The sequence below is a fragment of the Pinus tabuliformis genome, chromosome 6 (genome assembly GCF_031772625.1).
Source record: "Pinus tabuliformis cultivar Carrire ecotype Pingquan chromosome 6, CPIR1, whole genome shotgun sequence".
Classification (NCBI taxonomy): domain Eukaryota; kingdom Viridiplantae; phylum Streptophyta; class Pinopsida; order Pinales; family Pinaceae; genus Pinus; species Pinus tabuliformis.
In genome coordinates, this window is record NC_142292.1 from 470,396,224 (window position 1) to 470,422,025 (window position 25,802).

Below are 25,802 nucleotides of genomic sequence, written 5' to 3' on the forward strand. Positions count from 1 at the left end.
TAATTACATAAATTTAGGACACGGTTTCAAATGACCGTCCTTCTACTAAAGCAAATTTATTTCTAAAAATTGAATCTAATTTCTAACCATTTCTGTATTTTCTCCTTAGTGTTGTAAGCAATGCACCATTCGCCTAGGAAGATTCAGCTGGTTGTCTTCTCCTTTCGTTTGAGCTATGAAAATAGAAATAACAAGAGCTAGCACCGCTTTCTGACAAACTAGAAGATATTTTCGAAAATCTTCCTCTGGCTTGGTGTATTCACTGTGTGTATACTTGGTAATAACCCAAATTTCTCTCAAACTGATTGTGTTGTTGCTATTTCGGTTTCTGGCCTTGCGAATGACTGAATAAGTTAGGGAATTTGCTCTCTGAACAATTTTCTGTATTGAAAACTGCTTCCATTCTTTTTTCCAGGCTTTTCTGTTGCGTTTTCCCTCTTTAGCATTTTTCTTTTTGCTTTACCCAGTCTAAGCTTCAGGATCTTTTGGATAGTCTATTACCATCAGTATCTGTTGAGTGATACTCTGGAATCCGTGGTCTTGCTGCATGCGGCATCCGTTTGCGAAGGCATCTCTTCTCTGTTCTCCGAGTATTGACGCTTTCCCCTTTTCCTTAGATGTTTCCTGCACGTTGCTTTATGTTAGTTGCTGTCTTACAGTTTACGCAAAGGAAAAGAGTAATGACAAAAAGATTGACATGAAAGCTTTAAGCTCTAATGAATGCATAATCATGGCACTCATAATGAACTGACTCTTCGAAAACACAACAGAATCCCTCTTGGATACTTTTGCGTACAATCATTAATTTCTTTTAAGGCGCGCGCCCAATTTTGATATACAGACAGCTTTCCTTGAATACTGTGTCGAGGAAATTTTGCGATGGGTGACTCGCATCGCAGTATCGAGGATTGCATTGTCAATATGTGTCATCGCAGGAATTGATGATCGCATTCATCGCAGATCGCAAGATCGCAGATCACGAATCGCAAATCGCGCTTAGTCATCCAATCATTGTGTGCTGCTTATGCGATGTTTGCGATATGCGACGTCGCATATCGGCCGTCGGCGATTCCTTAAGTTTTTCATTTAAGAGCGCTTCACAATATATGCGATGCGATGAATTTCGCGTCGCTTCTTCGCAGCTTATTATGCGCATAGTAAAATGTTTCACTCTCTTCTCGCGATGCGATACAGCTTTAGGGAGTTAAAATACTAAAATTTTTATAAAATGTTTTTTGGATTTTTTGTTAAGGGTCCCCATTTGCTTGGTGTTATTGCTAATATCAAACAAAGAGGGGGGTTGTTGGTGACCACAACAATGGCGATTCACTGTGAAGAACCAGTTATCTCTGCTTTTCTATTGAATTTCAACTTTCGAAGCAGAAAAAATTTCATACGTCTAAATTTTGTTATGGACAGATAAAGTACATTACGCCTTATCCTATCAATGGTATTTTGTCTCAACCTTTTCATATTCCAATTGTTTGTTTCCTCAGGCTTAGTTCTTGTATTCACACCAGACATTACTTGGTCTTTTAAAGATAAAATAAGGTCTTCTCTGCGTGCTGGCTTTTAAAATATGCTCATTTGTCGTAGGTAGAGCCTCTGCTACCCGCACACGTCCATAGCCTCGACAGGGTTACCTGCTACCCAGCAATGATCCTTTATCCTGCTTGAGGTTATTTACAACTTTTAAGAGAAAACCCCTTTTTGACACTTTTTCCTTTTTTATTCTCTAAAGAACAATGTCTTGGTTTGGTGGCCAAATTATGACACAATCATTCACTTGATTTACACTTTTGCTGAACAAGCTAGCTCATGATGAGACCCCTTGTCTTTTGATTGCAACAATCTTGAGTCGTTGCCCTGTTTTGGTAGACAATATTGGCAAAGTCAGCAAGTTATAATATCTGTGATCATGATAAGCCGACTCGTGATGAGACCTCTTATTATTTGAGATACAGTGTTTTCTCGGATTGTTCCTTTGAATGCTGCGATTTCCTTTAGCAGGGAGGAAGTCATTGTTTTTCCTTAAGAAAGCTCTGGACAACAATAATAGAGTTTGAAAACAGCAATTTTATAGAGAATATTTATTTTATTATTGATACCTTTCATTGTGCTGATATAAAAACAATTTTTTACCAAAGGTTGCTTTCATAAAATTTTTGAAGTTGAAACTAGTATCATATTTAGGCTAAAGTTAACTCTATCTGTCAATAATAAAGATCAGATTTTTCGAAAAATTTTGCTACTTGTACAAGCGAAAAGCTCAAAATATGATAGAGAATTGGTGTCTTTTTCATGAACCCTTTTAGTGACCATCTACAACTGGTTTTATTTATAAGAAAGAGAAAAACAAATAAAATAAAAACTAAAACTATCCTACAAAATAGAAGAGTGATCTCCTATGGAAAATATAGTTTAAGAATCTGTCCATTAACAGGCAAAGAATCTCTTCTACCTGCTAAATCCTGCAACACAAACGTTGATGGGCCTATGAATTCTACAATCTGAAAAGGACCAAGTCACATTTTCTGAAATTTTTTATGTTTGCCCTTTTCTTCATGAGCCTTATCCCACTTCAAAACTAAATCTCCCATCTGAAAAAAAATTCTGGTCATTATGCTTGAGTCAAAAGAGGATTTTATCAACGCTTGGTGATGAGCATGGGTTTTCTTAGCTTGTTCTCGTTGTTCTTCTAATTTAATTATTTCCATTTGTCTTATTGTATGGAGGAGGTAGATACCTCATCGATGTGTTGTACTAAAGACAAAGAGGGGATGACTAAGTGAGTTGGAAGAACCACTTCTTTCCCATAAACTAAATTAAAGGGAGAAGTGCCGATTGAAGCTTTCTTCGTTATTCTATCTGCCCATAAAGCATTTACCAACGCTTTGTGCCAATTCTTTTGGTTTTGGTCGACTGTTCTTTTAATAATCCTGATCAAGTTTTTGTTTGTTGATTCAGCCAATCCATTACCTTGCGGATAGTAGTTGGCCGAATATTTCAGTTTGAACCCTCTTTTAAGTGCAAACTCGGTCATTATATTTCCAGAAAAGTATGAAGCATTATCAAACATTAAGGCCGTTGGCAATCCAAACCTAGTGATTATAAATTGATCTATGAATTCAATAATGTTTTCAGAATTAGCTGTCTTGAGAGGAACTGCTTCTACCCATTTAAGTAAAATAATCTGTTTCCGTGAGGATGTACCTATGCTGCTTAGAAGAGTGAGGAACGATCTCACCTATTATGTCCAAGCCCCACTGACTGAATGGTTGCTCGATGTTAACTGGCTGTAGTGGCATGGACGGTTTCTTTTGTTTCCCTGCAGCAGTCTGGCAGACTTGGCATTTCCTCACGTAACTGTGTGAGTCTTTGAACAGCGTGGGCCAATAATATCCTACACGTAAGATTTTATGTGCAGTAGCGTCTCCAGCATAGTGTTCGCCTGCTGGTCCATCATGGAGTTCCTGCAAAACCTTTTCAGCTTCAGTTTTCTCAAGACACCTAAGAAGCACAGAATCGTAATTCCTTTTAAAAAGAACATCATTTATGAGCTAGTATTGTTTAGCTTTCAATCTCATAGATCTTTTTTTGGTGTGATCCAGGTGTGATGGAGCATACCCGTTCTTAAGATAATAAATGGTGTCAGCATGTAATGATTCTGCATCGTTTAGGCTTACCTCATACGTATGTACCTCTTCAGATGAATTCTCAAGAATTTGCGATGCTCCAGCCAACATTTTGCAGAAGCCTTGACCTCTTACAATGTTTGTTGGTTTCATCTCAAGATCGTATTCTTGTAAAGAGGTGATCCAATTTTCTCTTTTTTCGCCCACATCCTTCTGTATCAGAAGGTTTCTTACCGCTGGAAACGGTACTATGACCTTAGTATGGGTTTTAAGCAAGAAAGGTCTGAAATATTTGATCGCTTTGAAAACAGCATATGCCTATTTCTCCACGTCTGAATAGTTGAGTTCAGCACCTTGTAAATTCGAGCTAAAAAATGCGATTGGAGCTTCTGCTTTCTCTTGATTTGCTTGAGTTAGAATCGCGGCATAAGATTTCTCTGAGGCAAATGTGTATAAGATAAAAGATTCTGAAAAATTCGGGGTTGCTAAAGATGGAGCGTTAATGATAGCTTATTTGATCAAGTTGAATGATTCGTGCTCATCTTGACCCCATTTAAAATTTGAATTCTTTTTAATCATATTTTGCAAAGGAGAAATAATACGTGAAAAATCTGGGACAAATCTCTTCACAAAATTGATTTGACCAAGGAAAGATTGCATGGCATTTTTGTTATGAGGCATGGATATTTCAGAAATTTCTTTGATTCTGTCAAGTTCAATGTGAATACCAGATTTTGACACTATGAATCCTAGAAGTTTTCCTTCACTTAATGCGAAAAAAAATTTCTTTGGGTTAAGTGAAATCCCATACCTTAAACATCGTTGAAAGATTTGTTTCAAGTCTTTGAGATGGTCGCTTCGCTTATTGGAGTACACTGTTATATCATCCAGGTAAATCACTACAGATTTATTGACTAAGCCTTTGAATGCGATGTCCATGGCTCTCTGAAATGTAGCGCCGACATTGATAAAACCAAATGGCATCTTCCGATATGCGTATGTGCCCCATTTAGTTCGGAATGTGGTTTTTAACTGATCATTGGGATGTACCAGCACTTGATTGTATTATGAAAATCCATCCAAAAAAGACATTAATTCTGAGCCTACTACTGCCTATAATATCTGCTCCATAGGTGGGAGGGGAAAATTGTCTTTTTGACAGGCTTTGTTGAGATTCCGGAAATCGATACAAATTCTAATATCTCCGTTTTTCTTTCTAACGGGTACTATATTGGAGACCCATTTGGAATGTCTGACAGGGAAAATTATTCTGGCTCTCAACAACTTATTTAGCTCAGTTTTTATCTGATTTTCTAAATTGGGGTGGATTTTTCTAAGTTTTTGTTGGACAGGTTTTTCATTGTCAATCATAGGGATAGTATGTTGAATGATAGAAGTGTCATATGTCTTCAGATCATCGTAATTCCAGGCAAAAACATTTTTGTATTGTCTCAAAAGACGGATATACGCTAATTTTTCTTCGGGGGCTAGGCTGTGGCCTAGATTAACGTTTTGTGGTTTAACATCGGTTCCTAGGTTTACTAATTCGTAGTTCAGAGTCGAACTGTAGAGCTTAGAATTGGTAGACCTTTTAAACCGACTTTTCAAATCATATAAGTCTTCTAACTTAACCACCGATTTAGGTATAGCATTATCAGTGCTATTTTGTTGTATTTGGTGATCATGATGGTCTTCGTCAATTATTTGATTTGAGTAGGATCCTTCAGAAGTGAGGAAGTTTACAATGTCAAGATCGTCATTGAATACTCTCCAGTTTGTAATGTTGTCAGGGATGGACGGTCTAAAGATTAATTCTATTGAGAATCTATCTGGACTAAAATCTTCGGAGGGAATAAGTCTAGAGGCTACGTTAGCTAACAGGTCTGTGCTCGCATTTTGGAGTCTTGGGATTGACGAAATATTGAATGCTATGAAATGTGCAGTCAGATCTTGTACTAAAGATTGATAATGTTTCAAATGACCTGATAGGCAATGTATGGTGTTACGTACCTGTTTGACGACAATCTCAGAGTCTCCGAAGACTTGAAGGTACTTAACGTTCAACCTGATTGCCTTGTATCTTGCACCAAGGCCTCGTATTCTGCTGTATTGTTTGTGCAATTGAATTCAAGTCTGCACGTAAGCATGGTCTTATTTCCATCTGGGCTAATCAGAACGCATCCTGCTCCTGCTCCCTCGTTAGATTTAGAGCCATCAAAATATAATTTCCAAAACAAAAATGTATTTACAAGGTTATCTAAAAAATTAACACATTTTGAATTATCAGTTTGGGAAAAAATTTCGACTTGGGACAAAACTGAATTTTCTAAGTAAGGTGAGGTATGAGCATTGAAATTGCCGAGGAAAGAATCTACCGAGTAATTGCCTATGATACTGCTGTTGTATGCTATTGCTTCATTTTCTCCCTCCAATTCCGTCACTATGTATTTCTGGTGTAACTCTCGTTCAACCTTTATTTGATTCGGTTTACCATTGTAGGGTAACCACATGTGCGACCAGTCGGTTGAGAAGTATCCATGGAGTTTTTTGGACCAATCCCTGCTAAGAATTAAACCATAGAATTCAGGGATATCAGCTACTAGAATGTCAATAACCTGACATACCTTCGGGTTAGACGACAATCTTATGGTCACTTGATTAAGTTCACCAATCACTTCGACTTGAGATCGATCAAGATGAACTATGCGCACTGCGGATTTTTGTGGTTGAACATTCAAATTGGCACATATTGATCTGGGTAAAATATTTGTTGAAGCACCAGAATCTACCAAACAATTGTGCACGTTTTTGTTGAAAATTTCATAAGTGAGAAGAAAAGGGGGAGTGTGAGACCTTGATCTTCCTCCAATCAAGGCGATGTCATTTGGGTCAACCTTATTGATCGTGTTAGTTGGAGGTCTTCCCATGTTGTGGGAAGCTACAGCTGTAGGCAAAGATGTAGTAGGCACGACATGTAATTCTTTCATCATTATCTTCTGTTGATGTTTCAATTTGCTCAACTCATAAACAGTGATATTAGCCCTAGTCTTTTTCATGTCATCAATAATGTTGTAGTCCATTTCATCCGACACAATCAGTGTTCTTGATGGAGGTGTTTGATTTGATTGGACTGGGCTAGATTGAGTCGCTTTAGCTATCGTTTTCTTTTTTGCGACTTTATCTTTTGCTGCAGGGCTTGCGCCCTTCTGCTTAGGGGTAGTTTGGGGAGGATCAAGTTGATTTTTGCTTCGTGTGCTAACCGGAAATACTTCTTGATCTTCTTCTTGCGGGAGGATGAAATCCCACATTCCTTGTAGTTCCACAACTTCTTCGTCATCGGTATGCCCTTCAGTGGTATTCTCTTCTTCTTCCTCTTCTACAGATTCGATGTTTGAGATAGCGTTGGGTGGTTTTACATCCATTGAAGGATTTCTTTTAAAAGCTCTGTAGGGCTTTTTTGAAGAAGTTTCTGCTACTTGTTTTTTTATGTCAATCATCTCATTGGACATGGTTTTTAACACTTTTTGTAATCCTTCCAAATCGAAAGGATCTTTCGTTTGTTTCTTCTTGGGGTCTTCCTTGTAGGAGAATTTCTTAGATTTGCTTTCCTCTATCGCAGATCGTTTTTCCAGGGCTACTACACGTTTCTCTACTGCTATCGCCTCTATCAAGTTTTCAACTAAGGTTGTCTTATTTGCCCTATCCACGAATATTGCCAAGTTTGATGGTAAGGCCGTAATATACCATTCACATCTCACTTCTTCGCTGGGCTAGGAAGCAGCGGGAATTTTGTTGAGGATTTTATTGAACCGTAAATTGAAATCTTTGATGGGTTCTCTAGCCTCGGCTTTAAGATTGGATAGGTCATTGATCAACGTCGCCGTTGATCTGTCATCACCAAACTTGGTAAGGAATTGACTTTGAAAAATGTCCCAACTTTTGATAGACCCGGAAGGTAATGAAAATTACCATGACCCGGCTGTTCCTTGCATTGTATAGGGAAAAAGCTGGACGACAGCATCCTCGTTGGTAACTCCGTTGAGATTAACAGAAAGCATGAAATTATTAATATGCTCTTCAGCTAGCATGCCTGCTTCTGGATTGAACTTGGTAGCCATTTCTCAGGATGGGCCGGTATTTGACTCAGGGGTGGAGGCATTAAAACTACCCCAGGATTGTTCCATGGAGACTGGGCCATCGTTGAGCTGCTAGTAATTGAAAGTGCAGAGGATGATCCCTGATGCTGGGAAGATGAAGATATTATGATCTTTGATGAATGAAGAGGAGGGGTTGTGGAAGATGGATGAGTGGTTTGGAATGAAGATGTGGGTGGCTGACTTCGCGGTGAGGGAGTTGAAATGGACGACGTAGATGAAAGAGTCTCACTATCAGACTCTGGTGGTGTTTTCCTTGCTCTTTTCCTGGTGGGGAGAGGGAATTCAATTGGCTGGATGCCAAATTTTTCACTCTTTAATCTGGTCAGGGGATGAGCAGGATTGTACTACGAAGTCATGCTGCTTTGAGATTTATCAGACCTCTGAGTAAAAATAGAAAATCCCTGGAGTTTATGAATCAGAGTTTGAACTTCAAGGGGTTCAATGGTAAATTGGTCTGAGATATTAGGGTATGTAGCAGCGGTTGATACTCGAGTGACTTCTGACTCTGGATTTAAACGTACTGGGGAAGTCGGGGGAGTTGATGAGGGTGATTTACTCTCAGAATGGTATTTAGATTTTGATTTAGGTGCCATTCATAGTTCGTGTCCTCCTTCTAGTGCCAAATATGTTGAAGCCCCGAAAATCAGGTCGACAACAAGGGGGATACCCACCTGGTCCGAACCTTGGTTGGCAGCTCCTTATCCGCTTGGTATAGCGGGTCCGACTGGGGATAATGGGACCAATTTCCCAATCTAAGGGGTGTGTGTGTGTGTAGAGTTGGATGATGCTGATCTAGGAGTATTTAAAGCTAATTTAATTCAGACTTCTAAACTAACTCTATGCTATTGTAATCTAATGAGAAACAACACATCTAATCTACGCTAACCCGGGCTGTATTTCTTCTATTATGCGATCTAAAGAGATTTCGAACAATAACTGGTAATAAAGATCATTCAGCTATCATAAGAATAGAAATCAATTAAGATAAACCATTCTGCATAAAAAGTTAAGAAAAACAGTTGTGAACAGCATATCGCATAATAATTTATTCATATATCAAACACAAATAAATGACTCCACCGTACAGAAGTGCCAAATGGTAACCCACACATTCATGCATTAACATATAAACAACTGAAAACTGCATATCACTTTAAGAATATAAGCAAAAATTGGTCAAGAGATAAAAGTACCATTTATGACTCGTTCCACTCATAAGCTTCAAGCAATAACGATTTATCTCTACTTGTTCTAACATCTACTAAGAGTACAAAAGTGCAACATCAGTAGCAGACATTAAATGCAAACATTGATAAATCTCGATCCATCCATTCATCAAAAACCCCCTCTGAGGGTGCAAAAGTGCATGTTCTGAGGACAAGTTTTTTGACAAATTTCCGGACCCTTCTCCAAATGCCTAAGAAGGGTTTAAATACTGCTAACTAATTAATCTTAATTACATAAATTTAGGACACGGTTTCAAATGACCGCCCTTCTACTAAAGAAAATTTATTTCTAAAAATTGAATCTAATTTCTAATCGTTTCTGTATTTGCTCCTTAGTGCTGTAAGCAATGCAATATTCGCCTGGGAAGAGTTGGCTGGTTGTCTTCTCCTTTCGTTTGAGCTATGAAAATAGAAATAACAAGAGCTGGCACCGCTTTCTGACAAACTAGAAGATATTTTCGAAAATCTTCCTCTGGCTTGGTGTATTCACTGTGTGTATACTTGGTAATAACCCAAATTTCTCTCAAACTGATTGTGTTGTTGCTATTTCGGTTTCCGGCCTTGCGAATAACTGAATAAGTTAGGGACTTTTCTCTCTGAACAATTTTTTGTATTGAAAACTGCTTCCGTTCTTTGTTCCAGGCTTTTCTGTTGTGTTTTCCCTCTTTAGCGTTTTTCTTTTTTCTTTACCCAGTCTAAGCTTCAGGATCTTTTGTAAACATGCTGCTTTTGTGCGCCTTTGACTCTGAGTCTTGGATAGTCTATTGCCATCAATATCTGTTGAATGATACTCTGGAATCCGCAGTCCTGCTGCATGCGGCATCCGTTTGCGAAGGCATCTCTTCTCTGTTCTCCGAGTATTGACGCTTCCCCCTTTTTCTTAGATGTTTCCTGCACGTTGCTTTATGTTAGTTGCTGTCTTACAGTTTACGCAAAGGAAAAGAGTAATGACGAAAATATTGACATGAAAGCTTTAATCTCTAATGAATGCATAATCATGACACTCATAATGAACTGACTCTTCGAAAACACAACACAATCCTTCTTGGATACTTTGGCATACAATCATTAATTTCTTTTAAGGCGTGCACCCAATTTTGGTATACAGACAACTTTCCTTGAATACTGTGTCGAGGAAATTTTGCGATGGGTGACTCGCATCGCAGTATCGAGGATTGTATTGTCAAGATGTGTCATCACAGGAATTGATGATCGCATTCATCGCAGATCGCAAGATCACAGATCGCAAATCACAAATCGCGCTTAGTCATCCAATCATTGTGTGCTGCTTATGCAATGTTTGCGATATGCGACGTCGCATATCAGCCGTCGGCGATTCCTTAAGTTTTTCATTTAAGAGCGCTTCACAATATATGCGATGCGATGAATTTCGCGTCGCTTCTTCGCAGCTTATTATGCGCATAGGAAAATGTTTCACTCTCTTCTTGCGATGCGATACAGCTTTAGGGAGTTAAAATACAAAAAATTTGATAAAATGTTTTTTGGATTTTTTGTTAAGGGTCCCCATTTGCTTGGTGTTATTGCTAATATCAAACAAAGAGGGGGGTTTTTGGTGACCACAACAGGTTATAATGGCAGCCAGTGGGATTTGACCCTGTGTGTCACGCCCCTACACCTACGGTAGTCTTTCAACCACTTATAGCGAGGTGTGGCACCACCGAACAATTTCTTTTCACCAATACTTATGTTCATGGACCATGCCTTGACATTCGATACTTAGTTTATTTTTCTTCATCAAGTGTTATTATTAGTCCTTTATACCAATGAACACCCATACACATTCATTATGCACGGCAATTATAAATGACAAGACAATTGCAACAGTATAAAGGGAGGGGCAACTCCCTGAACAATGAGTCTGCCCAAATTCAATATATTAATCAACTTTCCAAAGTTTACAGATATCCCTGGAAACCCCAAGTTTTATACTTAGCCAATTTTACAACAGGAAACACCTTCATGTAGCCTCATCGTTTCACTTGCACGAGTTGTCTTGCCCAAGTTGGGTGGGCGCGCCCTCACACGGACCGCCTACCAAAACTCCTAGACCAAACTTCGTGTCATGTCACCCGGCAATACTTTGTTTCACCCAGTGGGCGGGCACCTCATGCACCCTCCACCCGCACCCATGTTCGTTGGACGAGCGCCTCACCGCACTCTCCACCCAACTCTCCAACCAGCAGGTGGGCGCTCTCACGCACCGTGACACTGAGTATTCAACCAAAATGTCAATCAAATAGCGGGCGACCTCACCGGAGTCTCCATCGTGTTCACCCTTGCATGACGGACGGCTTCACCCAAGTCTCCACCCATGTGTTTCACCGAATGGTGGGTGGGCACCCTTGTGTGACCCACGCCTATGCCTTCACCCGATAACTAGTCTTTGTGTGTTTCACTGTGTAGTGCTACCCAAGAGCGGGTACATTAGAACTGTGCCTCTTGCTGCGACCTAACTCCTCTTCGCACTTGCCTTGTGATCATCGAATGATTCACATTCGAATGTGATGCTCCAAACGCTCCAACGTTTGTTTACTTATACAAGCGGTTGGGCGAGTCAAACTGCCCAGCCGACTCGTCCACCGCGTGAACCATGCCCTCACATCATGCCAATTCTTATGGTTAGCCATCCAACCTTCATCGGAATCACTATCCATGTGAGGTCAGCCCGTGGGCGTTGTAGCTCATCCCCACGCTATAATTTTTCCATCGCTCATCCACCTATGCACATTATTCACATGTTCCCTCGTGCATTTTGGCCTTAGCTGCTCGCACTTCGCATGGAGGGAGTCATCCAGACCGCATGTCCTTACATCCTCCTCCACCTAAAGTCATTGTCGTCCTGGACAATATCTACCATCCAGGCAACCATCTTGTCACCAAGATTTTTATATTTGAATAGTCTTATCCATGATACCAATCAGTCCATACATCACAAACATCCCTGCAACATATGAAAAGCGACCAATTGCACCATGTCTCGTCCCTCCTTGTAGTCTGTCTGCCAAGATTCTCCCATGATACTAACATCTATCTGCACACTAGTACCCGTCATGACTTGAAATAGTTGGGTAGCTAATCCAGCCATATGCCCAAACCACAAGAATGCACATTCTTATGCCATCATCAGTCTTCCTCCTTACTTCTGCTACATCTCGGCTCATCAAAGTCTGCTCTCAATCCCATGCTCAGGTCCATGTAAACTCCATCCCATCTGCAACATTTTCAGTCCATGGTCTTGTTGTACAAGGGGTGTACAACCTCTCCATTAGCTCATACAAACATCTCCATGTCACATCAGCATCTGCACAACATCTCTGCCTCGGCACTCCCATAGAATGTCCATGAGTGACATCTATATACATGCTCTTGCATTATGTCCCTCCATTGCTCCATGTCTCCAACCTAATGTCCATGACTCTAGTTGTCCATGATACCCAACCAAGTGGTCTCATCCCAACATCTGATCATCTACATCCAAGTCTGCAATTTTTCATAAAGAAGCCTCCTCCAAGGCCCCTTGTTAAGGTGGCGCAGCCCCTTCCCATCAAGGTCCCTGCACCAACCCATCTCCAAGGTTGTTTATAGAGAAAGGAGGGCCAAGAAGTTTCCTACCTAACCCTTATCCATCCATGTATCAAATTGATACTGTTTCCTCAAATATCTATGCATAGCCTCAACCTCCTCACATGTGCACCCAAGCTCACCTAGCTTGTCCTTTTTCAACTAAAATTCATATATAACCATAGCATATCTACAAAAGTCCACTATACCAGCCGGATCTCTACCTGCATAATCTTCTCCAACCACTGCTTCTGAAGTAGTACTCGGACTCCCTTCCTTTACAACTCCATTATGAAGATCATTAGTAGAAGATGTCTCTGTCAAGTGCTCCATGATTCTTAAGATTGTCCTCTCGCTTCCTTCCTTCTTCCTCGCTCTTGCAACGAAGTCAATCAACTTCCCTTCCTTCGTTGTTTGAGTCATACTCCCAAGTCCTCTTTGCTCCACATCCACATGCTTCGCATTCATATCTTTGGGATACAAAGTCATAGAGTTCATCCTCAGTCGATATCCCAAGCAACTCCTTCTATTCATCGGAACCAAGATAGTTCTACCTCCAGCTTTGATCAAGAGAATACCCTGGTCCACCATTGGTATGTCTTGTGAAAGCTTCACGAAATCTTGCCCCAACACCATAGAATGATCATCCATGTACACGATCCTCAAGTCCAACCTCCCAAACCATGATCCCACTCTCACCTGAGTGTTCTCCATTACACCAGTAACAGCGTTCATGGTAGAATTGACTACTTTGAAAGCACTCCATTCCCTCTCCATTTCAGCTTTCTTCCCAAAAGACTTTGTTGTCTTCTTACTCAAGAAGCTATGAGTAGCTCCCGTATCCACTAAAGCTGAAAATCGCTTGCCCTTCACAGTCACCTGCACAAAACTTAGCTTCAAGGCATCCCCTCCTTCTATCGGCTTTACCTTGTGTCTCACATCAGCAACCTTCTTCAAAAACTTGACATCAGAAGTGTCCGTTGGTTTGTGCTCCAATTTGACATTCCTCCTAAGGTACTTCACTTCCTTGCTTGGCTCTTCTAAGCAATTTGATCCTGGCTCAGCTTCACTTCCTTCAAGCTTGTCCTCCACTGCATCCTTCTTAAGTGCACCAACCAAGTGCCCATTGACTACCTTCATGGAACTAAGCATCCAAACATCCTCTGGATTATTACGGTAGTGAGTCCCCAACCTGTAAATGTAGTCGAGTTCATCCTTCTTACCAAGAATTTTCTTCTTTATCTCATCCTCAAGTTGCTTGATTTCGGTCTCCACCATGGCACTTTTCTTCCTTAACCAGGTTCTTTCATCCAAGAGCTCTTGAAGATCAAGACCATTATGTTGGATTTCCTTGTCAAGTTTTCTGAGTTCACCATCCATCGTACTTCCGTATTGGGACTTGATTTCTTCAAGTTCCTTCCTCAGCTTCGAACAGATTTCTTGAATCTTCATATTCTCAGCCTTCATCGAAACCCAGTCAAAACTCCATCTACTCTCCTGTTCCAACACTTTGTACCAGAGAGCTTCACCTGTATTATGGCTAGACTCACCTTCCATAGGTTCATCTACCACCTTCACCATTTCATCCTTCTCCACATTCACCAGCTTCACCTATACCCTTCAAAACAAACCAGTTCTTGTTTCACTTGTGTGAAACCAACTTCCTTCACCTGTAGGTACCTGTTTCCACTATCACTTCGTCACGAGCCAACAGCTTCACCACCCTAAATCTGCTCTGATACCACCTGTCAAGGTGTGTATCAGCTCTTCACCATCAACCCAATTATAAATGACAAGACAATTGCAACAGTATAAAGGGAGGGGAAACTCCCTGAACAATGAGTCTACCCGAATTCAATATATTAATCAACTTTCCAAAGTTTACAAATATCCTTGGGAAACCCCAAGTTTTATACTTACAAATTTTACAACAGGCAACACCTTCGTGTAGCCTCACCATTTCACCTACACAAGGTTGTCTTGCTCGAATTGGGCAGGCGCGCCCTCACACGGACCGCCAACCAAAACTCCTCAATTGAACTTCGTGTCATGTCACCCAACAATACTTTGCTTCACCTAGCAGGTGAGCACCTCGTGCACCCTCCACCTGCACCTACATTCATTGGGTGAGCACCTCACCGCACTCTCCACCCAACTCTCCAACCAGTAGGTGGGCACTCTCATGCACCATGCCACCCGAGTCTTCAACCGAAATGCCAACCAAACGACGGGTAACCTCACCCGAGTCTCCACCACGTTCACCCTTGCACGACGGACACCTTCACCCAAGGCTCCACTCGTGTGTTTCACTGAATGGTGGGTGGGCGCCTTCGTGTGACCCACACCCATGCCTTCACCCGATAACCAGTCTTCGTGTGTTTCACCATTTAGTTTTGCCCAAGAGTGGGCACATTAGGACTACGCATCTTGCTGTGGCATAACTCCTACTTGCACTTGTCTTGTAATCATCAAATGATTCACGTTTGAATGTGATGCTCCAAACGCTCCAACGTTTGTTCACTTATACGGGCGGTTGGGCGAGTCGAGCTGCCCAGCCGACTCGTCCACCGCGTGAACCATGCCCTGACATCATGCCAATTCTTATGGTCGGCCATCCAACCTTCGCCCGAATCACTATCCATGTGAGGTTGGCCTGTGGGCGTTGTAACTCATCCCCACGCTATATGTTTTCCATTGCTCATCCACCTATGCGCATTATTCACATGTTCCCTCGTGCATTTTGGCCTTAGCTACTTGCACTTCGCACGAAGGGAGTCATCCGGACCATAGGTCCTTACATCCTCCTCCACCTGAAGTCATTGTCGTCCTCAACAATATCTACCATCTCGGAAACCATCCTGTAACCAAGATTTTTATATCTAAACAGTCTTATCCATGATACCAATCAGTCCATACATCACAAACATCCCTGCAACATATGAAAAATGACCAATTCCACCATGTCTCGTCCCTCCTCGTAGTCTGTCCGCCAAGATACTCCCCTGATACTAACATCTATCTGAACAATGGTACCCGTCATGATTTGAACTAGTTGGGTAGCTAATCCAACCATATGCCCAAACCACAAGAATGCACATTCTTATGCCATCATCAGTCTTCCTCCTAACTTCTGCTACATCTCGGCTCATCAAAGTCTGCTCTCAATCCCATGCTCAGGTCCATGGAAACTCCATCCCATCTGCAACATGTTTAGTCCATGGTATTGTTGTACAAGGGGTGCACAACATCTCCATCCTCTCATACAAACATCTCCATGTCACATTAGCATCTACACAACACCTCTGCCTCGGCACTCCCATAGAATGTCCATGAGTGACATCTCTATACATGCTCTTGCATCATGTCCCTGCATTGCTCCATGTCTCCAACCTGATTTCCATGACCTAGTTGTCCGTGATACCCAACCAAGTGGTCTCATCCGAACATCTGATCATCTACATCCAAGTCTGCAATTTGTCATAAAGAAGCCTCCTCCAAGGCCCCTTGTTAAGGTGTTGCAGCCCCTTCCCATCAAGGTCCCTGCACTAACCCATCTCCAAGGTTGTTTATAGAGAAAGGAGGGCCAGGAAGTTTCCTCCCTGACTCTCATCCACCCATGTATCAGATTGATAATGTGTCCTCAAATATCTATGCACAGCCTCAACCTCCTCACATGTGCACCCAACCTCACCTAGCTTGTCCTTTTTCAACTAAAAGTCATATATACCCATAGCATATCTACAAAATTCCATTATACCAACAGGATCTTTACCTGCATAATCTTCTCCAACCACTGCTTCTGAAGTAGTACTCAAACTCCCTTCCTTTGCAACTCCATTGTGAAGATCATTAGTAGAAGATGTCTCTGTCAAGTGCTCCATGATTTGTGAGATTTTCCTCTCACTTCCTTCCTTCTTCCTCGCTCTTGCAAAGAAGTCAATCAAGTTCCCTTCCTTTGTTGTTTGAGTCATACTCCCAAGTCCTCTTTGCTCCACATCCTCATGCTTCACATTCGGATCTTTGGGATACAAAGTCATAGAGCTCATCCTTGGTCGATATCCCAAGCAACTCCTTCTATTCATCGAAACCAACATAGTTCTACCTCCAGCTATTATCAAGAGAATGTCCTGGTCCACCATTGGTATGGGTTGTGCAAGCTTCACAAAATCTTGCCTCAACACCATAGAATGATCATCCATGTACACGATCCTCAAGTGCAACCTTCCAAACCACGATCCCACTCTCACCTGAGTGTTCTCCATTACACCAGTAACAACTTTCATTGTAGAGTTGACTGCTTTGAAAGCACTCCATTCCCTCTCCATTTCAGCTTTCTTCCCAAAATACTTTGTTGTCTTCTTACTCAAGATGCTATGAGTAGCTCCCGTATCCACCAGAGCTACAAATCTCTTGTCCTTCATGGTCACTTGCACAAAACTCGGCTTCCAGGCATCCCCTCCTTTTGTCAGCTTTATCTTGTGTCTCACATCAGCAACCTTCTTCAAAAACTCAGCCTCAGAAGTGTCCATTGGTGTGTGCTCCAATTCCTCCTAAGGTACTTCACTTCCTTGCTTGGCTCTTCTATGCAATTCGATCCTAGCTCAGCTTGACTTCCTTCAAGCTTGTCCTCCACCGCATCCTGCTTAAGTGCACCAACCAAGTGCCCATTGACTACCTTCATGGAACTAAGCTTTCAAACATCCTCTAGATTATTATGGCAGTGAGCCCCCAGCTTGTCAATGTAGTCAAGCTCATCCTTCTTACCAAGAAGTTTCTTCTTTATCTCGTCCTCAAGTTTCTTGATTTTGGTCTCCACCATGGCACTTTTCTTCCTTAACCAGGCTCTTTCATCCAAGAGCTCTTGAAGATCAAGACCAGTCTATCGGATTTCCTTGTCAAGTTTCCTTAGTTCACCATCCATCGTACTTCCATATTGAGACTTGAGTTCTTCAAGTTCCTTCCTCAGCTTTGAACAACTTTCCTGAATCTTCATATTCTCAGCCTTCATCGAAACCCAGTCAGAACTCCATCTACTCACCTGTTCCAACACTTTGTACCAGAGAGCTTCACCTGTATTATGGCTAGACTCACCTTCCATAGGTTCATCTACCACCTTCACCATTTCAGCCTTCTCCACATTCACCAGCTTCAATTGTACCCTGCAAACCGAACCAGTTCTTGTTTCACTTATGTGAAACCAACTTCCTTCACCTGCAGATACCTGTTTCCACTGTCACTTCATCACGAACCAGTAGCTTCACCACCCTGAATTTGCTCTGACACCACCTGTCAAGGTGTGTATCATCTCTTCACCATCAGCCCAATCAGCTTCCTGATAGGCTCTAATACCACCTGTCATGCCCCTACACCTGCGGTAGTCTTTCAACCGCTTATAACAAGGTGTCGCACCACCGAACACTTTGTTTTCACCAATACTTATGTTCATGGACTACGCCTTAACATTCGATACTTAGTTTATTTTTCTTCACCAAGTATTATTTTTTCTTCACCAAGTAATATTATTAGTCCTTTACACCAATGAACACCCATACACATTCATTATCCATAGCAATTATAAATAACAAGACAATTGCAACAGTATACAGGGAGGGGCAACTCCCTGAACAATGAGTCTGCCCAAATTCAATATATTAATCAACTTTCCAAAGTGTACAAATATCCTTGGGAAACCCCAAGTTTTATATTTAGCCAATTTTACAATAGGCAACACCTTCATGTAGCCTCACTGTTTCACCTGCACATGTTGTCTTGCCCGAGTTGGGTGTTATATACCTAGGGGGATAATATGGGGTAACAAGGGAGAATCATTTCGTATTATTTCTGGGTTTATTTGCATTGTCTTATATTTTCATATCAGATCTATAAAAAGCGGTATCAGAGCTACAACAAGAGGTATCGAAGCTACAACAAGTGGTATCAGAGCACTTTCTTGGGCACAAAAGTGGAGAATTTTTTTTTTTTTTTTGCAGGATTTTGGGGGCGGCGAGTTTGCAGATCGGATCTGTACATTTTGGTGCAAGATCTGCAAAATCTAATTGCATATCTGAATTCTTTGTGAAAAAATACCCAATTTCAAAAAAAAAAAAAATCAGTCGAATCGGAGCCCAGATGAGGGAGATATCGTTGATTTAAAATCGACTCTTTTTGCAGAAATTTTGGTGACGGCGGGAGAGTTGCAACACAGATCTAGAATTCTAGTGCCTGGATCAGAATTTCTATCACATGGGCAGATGCAGAATGATTGTTCCATTCTGAAAACAGGTCATAATAAGGATTCTGAGCAATATTGACGAAACTGTGACAATTTCAAATTTTAGCCCAGTAAGTGAATTTTTCTCAAACCCTCTTCATGGCGATTCTATATTTTACAGGAAAAGATGATGGTCCTACTATTGAAGAATCCATACAAAGATACAAGTCCACACATGGGACATATTGGAAGCTTCCAATAGTGCTTAATATGAGAGATGAGGCTCAAAAGTGGAATTCATCACTTGACTTAATGCAGTTGATCAAACTTTCAGATGCAGAATTTGAAAAAATCTTTTTGGACAAATGGTCTCGGGCTAGAAAAAAGGAGAATGAGACACATAAGGGGTTAATTGCTACGGGTGTCTCCTTACTGCAGGTTCATGGATTGATTCAGAAGAAGAAAATCATTGTGTCTATAAATCCGAGTTGCAAGCAAAATCTCATAAATGTCAACTTGGCAAAAAAATTGCAAGTTCCGGCAAAACAAATTGAAAATACACAGGTTGATGATGAGGCTGTTCAAATTTATAAGGATTTGAAGCTTTCTATGGATAAGTATGTGTTTCATGGTGATTTTTATGCTTCAGATATGGATAACATGGATGTTGTTTTGGGATACCCTTGGATGGAATCAGTGGGTACTATAAATATTAATGTGCAGAAGAAATTCCTGAAGCTCTAGTATAAAAAGAAGAAAATTACATTACAAGATATTTCCATCAATAAACAGATAGAGGCTGAAGCAGAAGATGTTCCAGGGACTGACATATCAGATGATGAGCCTTTAATGATCGACAATCAAACACAAATAGAGGCTGAAACAGAAAAGGTTACAGGTGCTGATACATCAGAGGAGGGCTCAGTGGTTGAAGTCATATTGGAAAAGAAGACACGACAGCAGGCACCATAGTAGGGTTAATTAAAGAAAAAGACACCGTGGGTTAAAACTTCAACATATCATCACCCACATCACCCCGCAAGAAAACAACCAACAAGATGGCAATCAACTAGCCACAACGACAACAACCCCCGTATGATGGATAGCAACGAGCCTAGATCCACCTACTACACATCAACACAGAAGAGCTGCCACGGTCAACTTCCATCTCAAGCGAGCAAAGCACCAGCGAGATCGAGGGTTCACCTTTCTCTTGGATGGCTAGATGCACGTGCATGGTACTAGTGGACTACTCTTTTGAGTAGATCTTATTATTTGTGTTCTTCCCATGTTTCGGGGACGAAACATGCTTAGGGGGGTGGAATGTTATATACCTAGGGGGGATAATATGGGGTACCAAGGGAGGTACCCAAGGTAATAATGTAATAATGGGATGGGCCATAGTAATAAATAAGGTGGTTAACCCATATCATGTAAGGGACCACAAGTAGTTAGTAATAATGTAATGGGCCCATGGTATTATATGTATGAGGCCTATATAGAGGCTAGCGACTCCAAGTCAAGGAATATAGTCAAGGATTATTGTATGAACAGGCATATGGCTTGTGGAGTGCTCTCCTTCCTTAAGGAGTGAATGTATGGTGTTGCCCTACCATAAGAGTTTTGATTAATAAAGAATCATTTCTATCCATTTCTCTCTTATTGTTTCTGGGTTTATTTCCATTATCATATATTTTCGGGTTAGATCTACAACAAGTGGTATCGAAGTTATAACAATGGGCGGGCACGCCCTCACACAGACCGCCAACCAAAACTCCTCAACCGAACTTCGTGTCGTGTCACTCGGCAATACTTCGTTTCACCCGGCGGGCGGGCGCCTCGTGCACCCTCCACCCGCACCTACGTTCGTTCGGTAAGCACTTCACTGCACTCTCCACCCAGCTCTCCAACCAGCGGGTGAGCGCTCTCACACACTGTGCCACCAGAGTCTTCAACCAAAATGCCAACCAAATGGCGGGCGACCTCACCCGAGTCTCCACCGCATTCACCCTTGCACGACGGGCGCCTTCACCCAAGGCTCCACTCGTGTGTTTCACCGAACGGTGGGCGGGCACCTTCGTGTGACCCATGCCCACGCTTTCACCCGATAACCGGGCAGTGCTGCCCAAGAGTGGGCACATTAGAACTGCGCCTCTTGCTGCGGCCTAACTCCTCTTCGCACTTGTCTTGTGATCACCGAATGATTCACGTTCAAATGTGATGCTCCAAATGCTCCAACGTTTGTTTACTTATTCAGGTGGTTGGGCGAGTTGCGCTGCCCAGCCGACTCGTTCACCACGTGAACCACACCCTCACATCGTGCCAATTCTTATGGTCGGCCATCCAACCTTCGCCCAAATAACTATCCATGTGAGGTTGGCCCGTGCGCGTTGTAACTCATCCCCACGCTATAAGTTTCTCATCGTTCATCCACCTATGCACATTATTCACATGCTCCATGGAAAATTTTAGGGGCTAATGTTCGCCCAGTGGGCTAATTTTCCATGATTTTTCCACAAAAAAGATTCGCCAATTTCCAATTTTATAAAAGACGATTCGCCCAAATTTTAGAATATAAAATTATTTTACCTTAAAAATCGCCAACATTATAGAGAAACTATATATAAAATAATTATAAATTTGATTAATTTTACAAATATATCAATAAACATTTATAATTTGCATATTAGGGATTAGTGAGATTCGCCAATGTTTTAAACTTCAAGAAAATTTTCCATCCTTAAAATTTTCCTTGATGTCATGTTCCCTCGCGCATTTTGGCCTTAGCTGCTCGCACGGAGGGAGTCATCCAGACCGTAGGTCCTTACACCATGTAACGCTAGTACAATACCACCGCTATTACCAATTCCATTAGTCAACACAAAAAAAGGAAAACAACATAAACTAAATAATGTAATCTAGATGGATTAAGGTCATTTGCCTTGTATTGAATTCACTGAAAATGTGTAGAACCTTCTTTGATTAGAAGGATATGCAAATGTAATACATTCAATGCATATCATTATGAGTGAACAATTAAAAAACAATATATTATTCATGCTGGTATATTTTTTCCATGAACAGCTTACTTAAAGACGGTCTCTTTTCAATAATAATCGATTTTACGATCCTTTACCTTGACATCGTTTTCTGTGTCTCACTTTAAAAATTCTCTAGTTTCATGTGCTTGATGGCTGATCGAATCTCACCCGCGGTCCAACCAAATCTTAGAAAGCTTGATGGTTGATCAGACACAGGCTGATTTCAGCACAGCAGAATCATACAAAAGGAAACCATTCATACCCTGCACAAAGTCCGTCCCCACACGAATAAATTTATTTAGCTATTGAGAGAGTGTGCTATGGAATTATCGGTGGGCCTATACTGCAACATTACTGGTGGCTCTGCTACCCTATGTAGGGTTTTTCAATGCTCTTCAAAAAAGTCGAAACAAAGCAGAAAATTACCAACTCCACCCAAAGTTAGAAAAAGTTAGAGTGTCTTCTAATCTAGAAACTATACACCCAAATACCGTGACAAAGCTATTTACTGTCAAATAGGCGAGATAAGATAAATACACAGTGCAATCATTGCGTTGTAAGATCAGAGTTCAATATCGAAAGACACAGTACAATCAATAATGTTATTGTGAAGACAACTGGAACCAATACCAATACACTTGCTGCAAAATTCGACTCAAAGTCTACTGGTTCTGTTCATAGACATTGATAGCACAAAAAGTATCGCTGACTAAATTTTCTGCCGCGTTCTTTGTCTGCTGGAACGAAAAACAGAGACAAAAAGTTGATGTTACATGGCATAAGTTTGGTAGCTGTAACATGGCATTTGTTCTTTTTCTGTGGTTTTAATGCACTTTACAAGAAGTGAAACCATACTTCTTCAAATGGACCCTCCTTACGATTTGGTAGATCCAAGAAAATAATAACTTAAGACCAGCAAAGCTTGACCCGTTCAAAACGTGACCATTTCTGGTATAGACGCACCATTGGTTTTTAAAGGCTTGTTATTAGAAATGGAGTTTCTACCCTATGTGGTTTTGTCAGCTATTTTTGGCAATTAAGGAGTTATTTTCATCTTTCCATTATGTAATGTATTCATAATGTATTTTATATGGTATATTTTTTTTAAGTGAGAACTTTATTATAATTTAGTTTTTAAACTCGTGGTGAGTAAAGTAATTTTTGGAATGCAGGCTCACTCATTACCATTATACATTATTGGATGAAAACCAAACCATTTAGAATAATCTATTAGTGGTTCATAAGGGGGTAAGCTTTCACTTTTACAAGATGTCTTTAGGTATTGGTGGTTAACTTGTTTCCTTACCTAAGAAAATGATCTCTTAACCAAACAGAAGCAAGTTTTAGATATTAGATGACACATAATACAAATTTTATAATATTTCTTTATTAAATTATGTAATATTTAGAATTAGTTTTAAAGTAAAAATTTAAGACTCATAAAACTTTATATGTATAAAGTGGTTAAGTTTAAATTATGAACATTTTTTTGCATAGGCTAATTATATTGTTTTGAGTTGTTTAATTAGAGATGGAATTTTTACCATATCAAGTCTTTTCAATTTCTTCCTAGTAATTAAGAATATGTCTCCCCACCTTCATATGGGATGGTAGGTCGACATAATATATGTCCCATAATGTCCACACATTCTTATTCTCACTTTCATTACTCTCATAGGAGTGTCTATTTTGGAATAAAGATTCAACAAATTTATTTTTTTAAATAAATAATATTAGGTAGACGCGTGAGATTTAGTAAAGAGAGCACATTCTTAGTGTCAAATACCCAGTTTCATCAATGACTTATAGAGGTTACAAGGTATCCAAAATTTTCTTTTTCTTTTTACTAATTTGATAATTAGCTCTAAGACCACTTTGTGACATACCCCTATTAATTTATCCAATCCACTTGCAAAATCTTGATTTTCATCTCTCATACATTTTTTCAAACACTTTACATGTAAACATTTTTTCAAATACTTTGCATACAACCAATTAAATAGTATTTTTCTTGTAGACATTTTGTCAAACATTTTTGTATGAAATCAAATAAGAAACATTGCTCTGATTCCACTTATAACATACTAACTAAAATATGCCACTCAATCATGTGAATTTTGATTTCTTCCTTTGAGGAATTTTATCAAATAGTTTGTATGCAAATTGTAATAAAGAAAATTTAACACATTTCTTCAAATGCTTTGCATCAAAATAGACATATATTAGTTACAACAATAATATCATACAACAATATTATCCCCATCTACAAAATAACATTTTCATTGGGGTATTTCATCAAACAGTTTGTATGTAATGAATTATTAAATCGTTTGGGTATTTCTTCAAACACTTTACATGCAAACTAATATAAAAAATTCCTAATGGCATATCTCCTACATTAGAGTAGTTTGTTGTAGCGGCTACAACCACCCTCCAAAATTTTTCCTTCACTTTGTTTTGGAGCCTCCCTCCTCAGCATCTTAGCAGCATATCTTGCATTGCTCAGGTACTTGTGTTTTATTTGAAGTTATCTTTCACTTGACAGCTTGTGTTAGTTAACTTGTCTTGCTATCCAACCACAAGCTGACCCTGTCACTTGGTTTGAATCTGGTTCTTGAGTTGTCTTGGCAAACTAAGCAATCCCGGAGGGAAACCTATCTTGCTCTCAGGAATTGCGCAAAGCAGCCCGGAAGTCAGAACTACTCTCCATAAATGCACAAAGCAGTTTGTCAAGACTGCTCTCCAGAAATGCACAGAGCAATTTGTCAGCATTGCTCTCCAAAAATGCATAGAGTAGTTTGTCAACACTACTCTCTAGAAATGCACAGAGCAGTCCCACTATATTGCTTAGGAAAATTGCGTAGAGCATCCAGGCACTAGGCTTCGGCTCAAGAAATGCATTGACCCAGCGGAAGCTTGTCTTTAGCTTGGAAATTACGTAGAGGCAGCCAAAGCCACTCAACCCAGGAATTGGGAAAATCATTCCTCAGTTTTCAATCCAGGTTTAAACAAGAACGCAACAAATTATAGACATAACCATAAACACAACGATCAAGTGGAAATAATACTTCATTTCATTAATGTAAAATATTGAAATATGCTTACAAATGGAAGTGGAAATAAACTAACTCGGGCAATGGTAGCTTATCTCTGAGAAGAGATGCGGCGGCTACATGCCTCTGAACTTGCATTACAATGAGGCTCAAGGGCCTTTTTACTATTAAACAGTAAGAACAAACACTAAACAACCAAAACCCTAACCCAAGGAGATGTAACACCAAGCGTTTATGGGCCCCATTGGGGTTAGTTGGACAACCAACTTCCCGGGGTTGTGAATTGGTCATATTATCTCTATTTGACATGTGTGATACCCTGTTGGAAAGATCTCTCCAAGGACTATGATGGAAAAGACAAGTTTATTAATAAATTTTTGGCGGTAGATTTGCAAAAAAATATCGTTTAGGGCCTCAAAACGGCTCTGGAAGTTTAAGACCCGAAAACTGCTAAAAATAGTAAACTGTGCTACAATTAAGGAAACTGAAAAACTAAAAGAAACAATGGTGGGGGTCCAAGTGGAATTGGTGGGTGGCCACCAATATCCACCTGGATCATTCCTCCCCACTTAGGAAGCAATGGTCCCCATTGCATTGACTTCCTCCATGAGGTGAGGAAACTTCTGTTGAACTTGGTCCTTAGTGAGCCATTTGCCTTGGTGAAGGAGTTGGCCTGCTTTGACAACTCGATACAGTTGGATATTCTGCTGGCGAGTGTGCTTGATTTGCATGTCCATGATCTGATCAATTGCATCTTTTTCCATGCAATCTGGATTTAACTCTGTTGGTGTGAGTTGTTATGTAATGTCAAATGTGTCTAGTAATGGTGGAAAGTATGGCCGAAGGTGGTCCACATTGAACATTGGGTGTAGGCCAAGGAATGGGGAAATGTTGAGC